Source organism: Pezoporus flaviventris, unplaced genomic scaffold (assembly GCF_033815535.1).
Source record: "Pezoporus flaviventris isolate CSIRO_AGI_PZ_B2104156 unplaced genomic scaffold, CSIRO_AGI_Pfla_v1 ptg000006l, whole genome shotgun sequence".
NCBI classification, from domain to species: Eukaryota; Metazoa; Chordata; class Aves; order Psittaciformes; family Psittacidae; genus Pezoporus; species Pezoporus flaviventris.
In genome coordinates, this window is record NW_026892554.1 from 9,802,482 (window position 1) to 9,816,256 (window position 13,775).

General features: G+C 41.9%; 1 long non-coding RNA gene across 1 annotated transcript; it reads left to right on the forward strand.

Moving 5' to 3' along the window:
• Positions 1 to 186: 186 nt before the first annotated feature.
• Positions 187 to 2,947, forward strand: LOC133265911 (uncharacterized). The gene is made up of 2 exons (XR_009742173.1): positions 187 to 711; positions 2,856 to 2,947. It is a non-coding gene; the product is annotated as an uncharacterized LOC133265911 (long non-coding RNA).
• The last annotated feature ends 10,828 nt before the right edge of the window (positions 2,948 to 13,775 follow it).

Genomic DNA, 13,775 nt, shown 5'->3' on the forward strand with positions numbered 1-13,775 from the left:
GACAACGGGAGCCGCGGGCTGGCAGCGGCTGCGGAGGTGCCTCCGGCTCCTCCCTGGGGGCACAGCAGCAGCGAGTCCTCGGCGGCAGCACCTGGAGCGGGAGAGCGGAGGTGCCGCCGCTCCTCAGGCTGCCCTGCGTAGGGATCGGGCGGGGTGAGCCGTGGGTTACAGGATGCGCTGTGACTGGCAAATCCTGCGCTCCCCGGCTGCCCCCACCCGCGCAGCATCAACGCTTCAGGGTCCGAAGGGAGAGGGCGCATCACGCCTAACTGCGCTAGCTCATCCCAACATCCATCTTGTTGAGCCACGAGAAAATAAATCACCCTTGCCCCTTCCTTGGACCTTGCGTGACCAAACCACTTTCATCTCTCTGACACCACAGGACCCTTCACCAGTAAAACCAGTTTTCCCATCAAGTACCTTGTCACAAAACCCCTCCTTTAGTCGGGTGACAAGACATGAAAGTGTCTTCACCGTTCTCATAAAACCGCCACCATCACGTTTTACTTCTCCAGCTTTTGTCCATGTCTCTCTAAGCATCCACACTTAGTCCTTGCCAGCTGCGAGGTACAAAAGACTTAACTTCTTACTTCAGAAATCAAATACTAAGTAATTGTTTTCCAGGATCAAGTTTGAAGGGCACAGAGGTTTACAAGTGCCCACAGATCTGTTTAGCCAGCTGCCTGTACAAACAAGTGTAACAAGTCACAGGTAATTGTTTACACACAGTGTTTATTGCAAATTACTGGCACTTCCTCAGGATGTTTGCATGTTTTATAACAAAGCCCCAGTGTTTGCTAGTAAGGGTATACACTGGTGATGTGCTTTCCCCAGTGCTTGGCTTGTCTCATCAACCGAGGAAGTTTGGTGGTTTAATATCTAAAAGATTACTTATTTTACACATTTACACTTCACCTCCTTAGGGGGTAAACAAGAGATTACTTCTGGGTGCTCAAGGAACTAGAAGGCTCTTAATTATTTTCAGCATTGGGCATCTTTAAACAGAGAAAAAGCAGATGGACAGAGCCTTTGACAGCAATAAAAATAATGCTGTTTATTATTAAATAAAATGCAAATTTTATTTTTGCAGCCTTTTTAACTCAAGGACTCTAAAATCTGTGAGACAGAAAATAACTGTACCCGTTTACCAGACAGGGGCAGGACAGGACAGAGGTGAGGGAGAGGCTGTCAGTGTAGAGGACTGCTGTTGGTGAAATCCAACAGCAAAGGCCATTAATACTGAAATGCAAAGATACGAGGAGAGTGTCTGAGTTGTGCTTGGATTTTACCTGTTCTTTGGTTTGTTTATTCTCCTGATTTATGTTACACCCTTTTTTTCTCCCTCTCCACCTCATCTGCTTAAATTCTGGTTGTGCTTCAGCGCAAGACCACTGTACTGAACATTCAGGTACTGACTAAGGAAAAAGGAAAGCAAGTTATCTTCAGGTTTATGTGCCTAGATGATAGGAAAAATTTTCCCAAAACAAGATTTCATGAAGATCTAGCTTTTTTTTTTTTTTTAATGTTAAGCCAAAAGTTCAAACTGAAAACGTTTAAAATGCATTTCAGAATAAGCACAGCACAGCACTTCCCAGGGGCAGGGGGAGAAGGAAATGCATTTCTGGGAGACTAAGCGGCACTGGTGTGTCAAGCCTCCCATGAATCCTGTGCAATGGTCCAACATCTTGAGGACTATTGCTTTTTTACTATTTTAGAAAACTACAGGGAATAATAATAATAATAACAATAAAAAAAGTTATACTGGTGTGCCTTAAAACATGCACATGCCAACAGTGCAGCCCCCCTGGGAACACAGAATCTATGCAATAGTGTGCTCATATGGCAACAAGCAGTGCACACAAGACTCATATGGATCTACCTACTCCACAGAAATTTTTCTCAAGAATAACTTAATCAGATCTAAATTAAAGCACTACCTATCTACATAATGCCTTTCATTACATAAAACCTCGAAACATACGCAGCATTATAGTAAATTCCCTCTCTGAGGGAGAGACCAGCCATCTACCTACCAATTTACAGCAGCTTAACAAAAGCAGGAAGGGAGGATATATTACAGGCAAATACAGGACTCGTTGCAGGAGGAGTGTAATTCTCAGTCCTTTTAGGTTCTCTCTGTTATCATTTCCCATTTGTGACAGAGGTAATAAAACTTCCTTCCTCCAACCTTTATTTAATTAAAGTGTAAGGTCTTTGGGGCAGTGCGCTTACTGTGTGTACATACACTGCACCTAGCATGAAGAAGTCATGAATTAATCTGAGGCCTTTAAATACTACTCTAAATCTAAAGCATTAGCAATAATAAGAATAGGATATAATTTTCATCTAGAACAGATGAGACCTCTGTTTTCAGTGTATCATCACAAAGAATAAATTACATGCATCTTGGGGAATAACTAAATTAAGGGTCAAAGAAAAGGATTTCATACCAGAGACTTGCAACTCCACTCTGTCCCAGTTGTTTACCCTTAAGGACACTGCTGCTTACTAAAATGCTTATTTGCCATAATCTTACAAAATAGTGTCCCAAATCCCACAGGATACCCAAATTAACCTTTTGCATGTGCAATAAACTTCAATTAGCAATCTGCAGACAAATGAAAAGTTCTTTCTTTTTCTGCAATACGTAGCAATAGACAAGCCAGATTTCCCATTGAATCCCATATTAACCTACATTCAGTGGCAGCAAAATCTCAGAGTACCGTGTCAGAATTTATCATCTCTCAATGATGTTGGCTCCACCTCTTGACAGTTCTAGACAAGATGTTTATAAACAACAACTCATCCAGAAGCTGAACAACTGCAGCTGAAAACATTTATTATTTTTCCACTAGTTGTTCCAACCACTTTGGGTGCCTTCTACTAAGAGATGGGCAGAGATCTCAAACCAGTATGGTTGTGTTAATAAATGACAAGAAATAAAATGGAGATGGAGTGGTGAGTGGCTTTGCGATACCTCCCTGAGCTGGAAGGAGGCTCAGGGGTAGGGAAGCTGCAGAAGCGCCTCTTTCCCTCATGGTAAGGAATGTCACATCAAAATACACAAATGGGGAGATGCTGTTGATGATTTCCTCCACATGAGCTTCCATCCCCATAAGTGTAAACCTCTCCCTGTTACAGAATTCATTTGCAAAATATTTTCTTTTAAAACAAAGATATTCTGGGACAACTTGTCCCAGAAGCAATTTTGACATAAACCAGAAAAAGTCTTAGGCCTGTAACAGTCACAACCAGTCTCTGAAAACATTGACATAGTGCTGTAAATTTACACGAGTCGCTAATGGCTTTACTAAACTAAAATGCTTGTTTACAGAATATTAAAACAGGAAAGATTCTTGTAATAGGCATCACACACTGTACTTTTTTCATAGGCATTTGCTGTTGATTTGACATGAGTGATTAGCATGTGCATGTGTGTAGGGGATGAACTGCCTTACAAGAATGCAGTTTTGTTTAACATGACTGATGGAAGGCGATTCAGAAAGCATAAAGATGCCTTTACCATAAATCAGAACTAACCAGCCAGATCACTTGCCCACTTCAAACTCTCAACCTGGATTGCAAGTGGCCTCCTTCACTTATTGTTCCATTCTGCCTCTCCCTTACGAACAAGGGTTATCACACTGCATATCCAAATTAAGTGGTGTTTAACAACAGTGCTGACCAGAGTTTGAAAATGGAAATTGTTCTGCCTTTCCTCTGCTCTCCCGTTATGTGTTTAGAGCCCAGCCTTCCAGGCTGCCCCTGCATGCAGCGCTCTCAATGGAGTGCTCCTCTGCACGCGGCTGTGGGATTGGAGCTCTTTGTTACCACGGCCCTTGGGCCAGTATTCAGTTCGTGATGCAGCACTGGCGTCTCAAGGCTGCAAAGCACCTATCGCACTGCGGACACTATCTATTAAGCAGTAGCTAGATTTAAAAAAACGGAAGAAAAGATTTATATTTGTATGTTTAGACAGAGCTGGATAACTCTTAGAGGTAGCTCATAACCTTGAGCCTTTTTTCGTCAATTTTAATCTCTGAAATAGTAAATTATAATTAAATTTTAATTTAATTTAAATCTGTGAAATAGTTAATTATAATTATGGTCATAAAACATGTATAACCTTCAGCTTCCTCTCCCCTCCATCCCTTCCCCCCTACTCAGTGCTGCTACAAGAAGGAAAATAATTGTCCCTTTAATGCTAATTGTTTCTAAATGCCTTTGTACAAAGACTATGTTTATATACAACGCCTAGGCAAAATCTAGGCACAAATGCAGTACTCATAATAAATGAGTGAATAATCTATCCCTGACCATATCCCAGTGCTCTCCAAAAAAAGAATATCTAATTCCTGCCACAGAACTGCCTTATAGGTTGAAGTTCAGCTTATAAATACACATGGGAAAAGATTAGATTTTAATTGATAAGTATTAATCATCATCCATTTCTGTCTCTGCAGGAAGCACAATGTTCAAACATCTAGTTAATATACTGTATAATGGATAACCTTGAGGCAGAAGCTCTTGCATCTGTCTCTATCTAAGAAAAAATGTCAACATCAGCCTTTGTTGTAGCAAAATACCCTGACATCTGAATGGAGTTGCGGCTGCTCAAAAATTGACTGTCTCCAGTGCAATCCTTCCTAACCTGGGTGCAGTGCCTAACCTAGGGATGAGGCCAAATTAAAATCTCTATCTGCACGTACCTGTACTTGGGAATGTTTGAAGTCTGGTATGGATCAGAACACTCTGTTTGTGGTGCATCTCAGCTCTGAACAAACACATTGCTCATGTGATGTTCTCACTGCAACCACAAAGCATTAGCACTCACAAGAGCATCATTGAAGATACTCAGGCTGTTCATTGAGAACAAAGCCATTAATGATTAATACTATGGTAGGAGAAAATGTAGCAGTATTTTTTGGCAGCTGAGATGTGGCAATATCTGTCCTACATGCAAAAGACTCACGCATACCTTTAGCTCTTCTTGCATAAGATGGTTCTTATTAACCTTGTGGGAAGAAGAATCAAACAAATGCTCCAAATTAAAGGCAAGTGAAGGAGATTTTCACGTCTAAAACTGGGTATATACAATACATCTCTCTCCGAGTGCCCCAGCAGATGCAGAGATGCATTTACGTATCACAGACGTTACTGTCCCAGCAGATGCTGCAAAGTTGTCACTTACACAGACGCTTACTGTCCCCACAGATCTGTATTTTGGGAGAGAATTTTCGTACCACAGACACTACTGTCCCTACAGAACCACATCTGCTGGCAGAGTTATTGTTTCACATACTCTTCTGCCTCCAGCAGATGTGAGAGACTGCCAGCACGACAGGCATTTCTGTCACAGCAAATCTCCATCCACAGGGAATTAAATTGCAGCTTGAACTACTGTTCTTCCTGAGCCCTTAGTGTGGACAACACTGACAGTGAGGAAGCAACATAAATCAATGAAAATATGATGCTGGGCACCTAGAACATCACCATTACCTCTGCCTAAATACAGCACTCAGCAGCGCTGCGTTTGAGGACGTGACAAGAGAAGAAAAAGGATTACTTGTGCCCTTCTCCCATCCTGCCTCTCACAAGTACTCATTCTGAGAAACATTTGAAGGAAAAAGTGTCCGATGTGACTTTCATGTAACAGAACCAAGAAAGCACAAGTCATCCATAACTACCAGGCTGACAACCTTAATGCCCTGCTACAGGGTCCAGGCATGTGACCTAGGTGATTTTCAGCTTACTTTTGAACAGATGCCTGTTCACATTTTGCATGAACAAGTTTCAGTTTATTAACACCAGAAGATCTAATCCCCAGTTCTAGAGGCCTGAGAGCAGAAATAAAGGGGAGGGGATTGGTTTTAATCCCGTTAGTTTGAGCTTTCATCTTTTGAGACTCCCTATCACCTCCTCTCAGACTTGGGGTCCAACAGCAGCAGCAGCCACTGGGAGTTTTTCTCCTGTGCAGCTCCACTTCAAGCAGCACCTTTCCAAACATGAGTAGGAAAATCTTGGGCCTGTGCTAAAACATGACTATGGCTAGACTTCCCTCTGGAGTGAACCCAGCCTAAGGCCCATACCAGAGCATGTACTTACATACAAATAATATGTATGGTATGTGAGCCTGGACTTGAGAGCTGTCTTGGGCCTTTGTTTGCCTGACTGAGTAGATGTATCCTTTATGATTTGGTACTGGAGAGAGAAAACCTCCCTTGGTAATTCTGCAGTAATGTAAACCCTACTTGAAGAAACACCATCTAACTTTGGAATTCCCCTGTGGGGAGTCTGGGCATTTATCTTTATCTGAAACATCAAGAACTGTCCATTGGCAAAGGCAGGACACACAAATTCCCAGAGCAATAATCTGATACAGCTCAACAAAACCTATATCCTTGGAGCAGATTGTGGGAAAGCATCAAGATTGTGGCTGCTCTGCCAAAGCAAACACGATGTTTCAAGCCCCATCATCTGCTCTGCAGTTCACACCCTTCCAGTGCTATCTTTTTCAGATGCCATGCCACACTGGTTAGTGGCAATGGTGTTGTCATGTGTGACTCATTCCATTTTACTGGAAATTAGAAAACCACATGCTGCACTGAAGAACTGCTTATTTATGTAGTCATATCATTCCAGAGAGCACTCCTCCTGCCATTATTTGTATACAGATTCTTTCATCTAGAATTTTGGAAATACAGCTCTTTAGCAGGGTTCATTCAGACGACAGATTAATCAATGCACATTGCTCTTTCCAGGGCCCACTGAGCCCTCTGTAGTTCCCACTGCCTCCCCGCAAAAGCAAGTGGTATTTTAGAAGCAAGCATCTTCATCATTACAGGATGTGTGGGAAGCAAAACAGAACAGATAATAGTGGAATTGGAGTTGTGTTAGCAGAAGAGTCTGTCACATATTTATTTGAGCTTCGGGCAGGTGAATTTCACCCACAAGGAACAACATAGACTACTTTTGTCTGCCTTTTCTTATGGAGTGCCTTTATAAAGCCTCATCAAATATTTCCTGAACACATCACAATGCTACATTTACTGTAGTGATTAATGCTCTGTATAAGTAATGAACTGGCATATTTAGGACAACAAAATAAAATGCTAAGAGATGTCTACAGTTCATTCTTTCTGTGGAATAAGAATTACCAGAAAAAAACATTAATGCTTTTAAGCAATATTTCATGGTGACAACAAATCGAGCTGGTGAATCTTTGAGTTCTGAAGCACAGATCTGGAATTACGTGTGTTTCAAAGAACTTCATTTCCAAGATTGAGTTTTTGTAGCCTTTATAAAATTAGCGTTACTAAAGCAGCAGCACTAACACAAAGTTAGGTTTGATTGTGTGTTGACAGGCAAAGGCTGACCTCAACAAATTCCTAAACTCAGAGATTGCATTACCCTCTAGAGTTGCAGATAAATCCAGTCTTATCTTTAGATGAAGAAACTGTTAAGCAGATTCAGGCACCACACACTTATGAAGAAAGAAAATAGAAATGTGAGCCATTCTTTTTTAAAGGTTAGCATAGCTTAAACATTCCTGAAAATATTTATTGTCATAACAGACCAGACCTGCTGAAATGTTCTCGCCTAGGATTTGGTCTTTGACATTCTTGTTGACTTCAGCTGCATCAAATGGCTGCCACAGAAAGCAGAATTTAGTAAGGAAGAGGGAAAGACACAAAGTAGTAAAAAGACCGTTTGGAAGACGATGTGTACTTTCAGTGTTACTGACTATCTCTCAGGACCCGAATTAGAGTTCTGTTATATTTTAAAGCACTGCTTTCAAGCTTGCTGGAAGTGTCAGACAATTTGAATAGATCTCCATTTTAATTTCCAATCTAGCAATATGGAACAGCTGCCATAACTTTGTGCAACGTGGCAAATTCGACATCCTCATTCCTCAAATGGCAATCATCGAGAAGGGACTCTGAAAAAAAGCATAATGTGCTTCCACTTTTACTGCCTTTTAGTATACTCCCAGTCAAAATTGCTCTTTAGATAAAGAACTCAAACCCTCAATTGTACTTTTAACTTGCACTGCCTAGAACAGGAAGCAAAGGTGCTGGGTGAAAGTTGATGAGATTTCTAGAACTGTTTCTCCTACTTCCAGCCAGTGAGCTGAGGTTAGTTTACGTCCTTCTGGCTCCCAGTCAGGACTTCCCCCCAGCCATACTGGGAAGGTGTAATGGAACAAGCACTAGCTCAGCCTCAGTAAATCTACCTTGTCAAAGCCTCATGGATTCTACAGCTCTGGCAGCCAGGGCTGTATGAACTCAAGTGTGTCACCCTCATGTTTTTCCTGCTTTGTAGCAGAAAGAAAATGTTGAAAGTAAGATGGAAATAACAATTATTGTGTTTATAGTTTTCTGTATTTCTGACCATGTTAACTCAAGAGGGAGAATTGAATCCAGAAGAAAAACACTTTAGGATTCAGATGAAAAGCCTTAGCGCTGTGTCCCATTCTGGGACTGTCTAGACAAAGTCAGTTCAGACATATTCAAGGGAATTTGTGTGCATGAGATGAGGCATATTTCTGAGCACAACCCCATGTCATATGTAGTTTGAGAAGGAATATCTCCTTTTTTCTAGGGTGCTGTAGCATTGATGAGTTGGAACAATGTCCCATCTAGCTCACATTTTGTATTCATTCACAGATTATATATTGCGTGCACTTAGATAAAGCTACCTCCCACTCTTTTCCTTAATTTTGAATAGAAAACTTTAAAGGAGATCTGAGACCTATCACCACACATCATGTCGTCACCAGTGCACCAAATTAAAAGAACAGAAACATCCAGCAGAGATACTGTTGTTCCAGTTCCTGTACAAATAAAACGCAATTAAAAAGTCTCTGGCATGGCTGATTTCAGCTGCTAAATTAACATCTCTGCTCTCATTTCTGCAACACTTCTCTACTGTGTTTGTGGTTTCTTGCCTTCCACATGATACAACCAGCTTCTGACCCTGAGATTCCTCTCTTTGATAGTCTACATTTCTCATGAAACTCAATCTGCAAACATGAAGCCAGCTCTCACTAACCTGTTTTCTGTTATCAGTATACTAATAGGTACATCTACGTACTGGGGAGGACACGCATCAGGGTAGGATGAATGTCTCTTACTTGAATTTGCCTCTAGCAGTTACCATTTGACATACAGAAAGCAGAACAGAAATCTTTCCCAAATGGACTCCAACTTTGGATGGCTAACTTGATATCACTTGTAAATAAAGCTAATTTCTTCACAAAATTCCATCCCATCTTCTACCACACAGTCAACTTAGGTCCCAAGGGAACAGGTTAAGAGCAATAGATAATACAAGAAGGCAAATAGGGCAGGTTAACTGTATTTCACACCTCCATCCTAGAGTGGTTGGACATGGCTGCATGGGACTGGATGCAGGCTGCAAGGCTGTGTGATCACCTTCAACACCGGTTTTTATCACATTGCATTTTCTTTCATTAATGGAGACTTAAGTATTACTTACAATATAGAGATTCCATATATAAAATAGAAAAAAGAAAGTAAAGAAGTATATATCAATCAAGCTGCAGTAAAGTGAAACCAGGACTCATTCACCACTGAAGATGGCTCCTCAATATGCCTAAGCCTTCCTCCACGTGCAGGAGAACTACAGCTCCCTGAGCTCAGTGGGAACCTGCTCAGCCTGACTCAGACACAGATCTCTGCACAGCTGCTCTGGGCTACACTAATTCTGCTTCTGGGGAGGGCCCATCACTACTCCCTCCCATACTTTCACTACAGTTCCTGCCTGTGTGGCTTGTGGACACTGGTGACACAAACACGTTAACTCCACCTGGCAATGAGTGATTCTCTCTCAGCCTGCGTGCATGCCAAAGAGCCTAATCTGCTCAAGAAATTATAAGCTGTGCAGCTATTTGCACTGAAACCCCTGCAGAAACAGCCATCCCCCACTTCCTTCTCTGGTAGCTTGCTCTAACAGCAGGCAGACATAAGTGAAAGGAAAAACAATGAGAAAGGAAACTTGGGAGGGACAGGTTAGAAGCAGAAGGAAGAAGCAAAAGGTCTGACTCTGCAGACTGTATTCATGATGTAAAACATTTGCACAAATAACCTAATTGCATTCAGTGAGACTGCCGGGCTGAGTAAAAGTGCTACAAGTGCAAGCAACAATTGTAGAGGCAGGAAACAAGTAGGAAAAGAAAGAAAAGGAAGCCCCACATGAATCAGACACCTGCGCAGAGGAGAGCAGTCCCATTCACCCCAGGAAAAACACATCAACCAAACACTAACTGCCTTTGAGTTATTGCAGAAATATTTATAGAGCCTTTCCCGACCTCTGCCTTGCTTCCTGGCAGGCAACACCACAGAAAGAATCTTTACCACTGGCATCCCCTTCTTCCGCCAAACAAAAACTCAGTCCCTTCCCAAAAGTACAACAAAGGCAGTCAGAGAGACCAGCCGGGCTGCAAGAGCCCAGTCACTACCTGGGGAAGGAGGAATGTCCACCCAGGCAGCCAGGGACACACGGTAACTACCTTCACAGGAGGAGAGTGGGCATCTCTTCCTGCGGGATGAGTTGGGGGAACAGCACTGATTTTGCATAGATCACTCTCAGCAGTGAACAACACAGAGGCCAAGGAAATGGTGGTTTCCACCAAAACCCCATGTCTCTTCCAGATGGTCACTTCTTTCCTTTCTTTAGAAAGCATGATGAGACACTGAAAACAACTGGATGTCCAGTAACTGTGTTGCTCCTTTTCCAGTGAGCTCTTTCAGGAATTCTCAAAACACCTGCTATGACAGAGCAATTCTAAGTTTATAAATCATTAAAATAATGCATTTATTTATCAAAAGCTCTCCTCCTAAAATGAAACACTAGAGAGCAATCCAATCGTTCCAATGAATACATGAATCTGAATTCTCAGGGCTCATACTAATTGGCACTTTTCAAAATGTTCCCAGTTAGGTTTGTCCATAAGCTTGAAAAAGAAAATCAAAATACGCCTCTCTGAGATGGGCTCATGTTTGTGAAACAGAACTATTAAATCAGTGAAACCAGGGACTGAATTCAAAGCAATGATGGTTTGAGATCATACATTAAAGATGACAGGATCTTTTTAAATCACCTCAAATATGAAACACTTGCAGTACCAACTTACAAACTTATCTGAAAAACACACACTACCACCTACTGGCAATTATTCATATATGTTATTTACATACTGATAAGTGGTAACAGTATGTGCACATTTGATTTGCATGAGCTTTGCTAGGACAAAGATCAGGCTCCATCTTTACAGTTACTAGACTTGTATTTGAAGAAAAATATATTCCTGTGCACGTAGTTCCCACAACATGTGCCCAGTTTGTTTTCTTCTTTTCAGTAAGAACTTCAGCCAGAATAGCTGGTTTATTTAAATACTTCTCTTTTAAGGTTGTTCCTTTTGTCAGTGAATCCTTTTAATGTAAGACTGGGGGTTTTATTTTCCTCAACCATAGACGGTACCATCAGGCTTACAGCCCTTGCTATTTTATACCCACCGTTCTGGAAACTGGGCATAAATGACAGTGGTGATCTAGGACCAGGGAGGAGAATTAGGGCAAGTCCTAGGTATGACCTCTCTCTGTGCATCAGTCACTCAGAGCCTGTGAAAAGGAAGGTCATGGCTGGATAGAAAAGATAACACCAGGGAGCCATCATAATCTGAAACATCTTTACCTTGAGTGGTTCCTTGCCTTTTGCTACAGCTCACACCTTCTTGCCATGAGGTTCACAGTGATGCCATAGAAACACCTTGAGCTAAAAGCACTGTGATGTATGTGCCAGAAAGTAAATGTTACTTAAAGGGCCACAGGTGTATACCACAAACATTGTCTTTGCTGAGCTTGGATGACGTGTTTTGCAGCCTGCATGCTCTCTCTAGAGACCTTCGCCTGCTGGCAAAAATCTGATTGCTGATGTGGTGCTGGTGTGTACAATGCCTAGTTTTGGAGTATATATTACTTACATTCAAAATACAAGTCAAAGCTAGGACCATGTCAACGGGACCTGCAGCATGACTGAGCCCTCACCTCACCACAAGGGAAATGTGTCAGGAAAGCTGGGACTGACAATACTGAGTCACTCTGCGACCTGCAGTGCACTCAGCCTCAGCCCGGTGCTGCAATACGGCTCCTGCCATTTCTTCTGTGAGATCACCTTCCAGAGAGGATTTTGGTACATGGGTAGGAATGTCAGACAGATTGTCTGGTCCTGAGGTAGAGGCTCAGTGAAGGCCAAAGACTGAGATTGTGAAGAATTACCCCTGCAGTTCTACAAGGGCACCTGTCCACATGACACCGAGTTAAACCTAAACCAATGTCTATTCCAAAGTCAAACCAGCAACAGCAGAAGCTGATTGCCAGATATTACAGCCTTGCAGGAAAACCACCTTTTCAGTGTCTTATAAATAAAACATTCTATCCAACAATGGCATTGTATGTATATAAATAAAGATATTTTAAAACTAATGAATGTCACTATATTTATAATCAAATGTATAGTTTAATTAGATAGATTTTTACATGAGTCTATTTAATTATTTTTTTTTCCTATTACTTGTAGGTTAATTAAACACAAGGTTTCCTGCTGGCAAGTATCAGACTAGCTCAAGACGGCCTTCAGATATGCTATGCTAATGCCTGACACTCAGGAACAGACACTTTTCGTTCTCTTCAATATGTGCATTACAAGTAGTATTTTAATTGGGCTCCCAATTCAGAAGGCTGGAATGAGCTTGTGAGTCATTTTCACAAGTTGACTCACATGCTGCAAAACTGAAGAATTTGATGCTGGGGCGAAAAAAAAAAATGGCAAAAAGAAAACAGCATTGGAGGGTGGATTTCTGCACATCACTGTCACTGGGGAAAAGGGTGAGCTTGTCCCCAGCACCCAGCTGCAGCAGCACAGTGAGTTCAGCAAGTGCACTACTTAGACGAGGCTTTTTTGTCTGCAACTGTTGAAGAAAGGATGCTCTTAGAAGGTTTTTGTTTCATAAGAGCTGTGATTAAGAGATTATGTAAAGTATTATCATTTTGAGGTTCTTTTGCCCTGGGCAAAGGGACCAGTCCCTGCATCACAGGATGCCGGGTTTCAGTGTCTCAGTGATTGCACTCCAGCAGCTCCATTTCAAGACTGTTTAACATTATCGACAATAGGCAGAGGGATCCTCCTCTCCCTTAGGTGCCAACCCTGCAGACTCAAATTGGAGACAGAGTGAGACTAAGCTCTTTTTTCCTTGCACATCACCGCTGAGGAAATGTCCCACAGCTCCCACTATACCCATGTGGGAACACTGTTGTCTTTCTATTGTACTGTCTGCATTGTTTGTGCAACCTCAGCGCCTCAAACCATTTGCATGGGTGCAAGGGATGGGAACTCAATCAAAACAAAGCAAGTGGAATCAAATCTGTCCTCCTCTTTTTTGCTGTGTTAGCTTCAGACAGTGGTAAAAAACTATTTACTGAAGCAAGTGTGAACTGCAATGCACAGAAACTAAAGGTATGCTGAGTAAAAGGCTTTTCTGAACTGTCACTTTCCTGGGTATTATCATTTTAACATTTTTATTTCCATATCCTTAGAGGAATCCATACAAGACACAAATGAAAGGCAAATTCAGAGAAGGCAGAAAATGCCAGGGTGTTTTTCACTGTCCGGAGGACAAATGCCAGAGCCCTTCTGGGACATTCAGAACATCTAGTCACTGTATCTTATTCAAGGCAAAAGCCATCTGTCAACAA